The sequence below is a fragment of the Apis dorsata genome, unplaced genomic scaffold (genome assembly GCF_000469605.1).
Source record: "Apis dorsata unplaced genomic scaffold, Apis dorsata 1.3 scaffold_538, whole genome shotgun sequence".
Lineage (NCBI taxonomy): Eukaryota > Metazoa > Arthropoda > Insecta > Hymenoptera > Apidae > Apis > Apis dorsata.
In genome coordinates, this window is record NW_006263759.1 from 156282 (window position 1) to 156809 (window position 528).

At 56.6% G+C, this 528-nt stretch overlaps 1 protein-coding gene across 19 annotated transcripts in view; it reads left to right on the plus strand.

Moving 5' to 3' along the window:
• Positions 1-528, plus strand: part of LOC102679918 (protein daughterless) — an 88586-nt gene that overhangs the window by 66096 nt on the left and 21962 nt on the right. The gene's annotated exons all lie outside the window — the stretch shown is intronic.

A 528-nucleotide genomic window follows, 5' to 3' on the forward strand; every position in this document is an offset into this window, starting at 1 on the left:
TCGATCCGTCCGGCGCGCGGAAGTCGGGACAAAAGAGGCGATTCACCGGTGGCGCGGCCTCCTTCCTAATCCTCACAAAGCGCCTCACGTCGCCACCAAGTCGAAGTTTACTTTTCGTGCTCAAACATAACTCCGGGCCTTTCGGGAGCGGGGGAGGGAGGGGAGGGTGAAGGAGGAGGGGTTAAACACACATAATCCACCGTTTTCCGCCGTAACTCGTAACTCCCGCTCGTATTTTCTCTCCTTCCTCTCTTTCCACTCTCTTCCTCCTCCTCCTCCTCCTCCTGCTCCCCTCCCTCCCCTCCCTTCCACTGGATGAACTATTTCTGTAGCTCCGTAGAGCGCGCCGCCGCCTCAACCGCGAGATGCACCGATGCACGCGAGAACTTTCCAACTGACGAAGCCGAGAGTATCGCGTACACGCGTGTGTTTAACTGCGAGAGAGGAGAGCCGCCTTAATTCCTCGAAGGTAACAGGAATACGATGGCGAGTCGAGCATCTTCGAGTCTCTTTTCTCCTTCTAGAGGA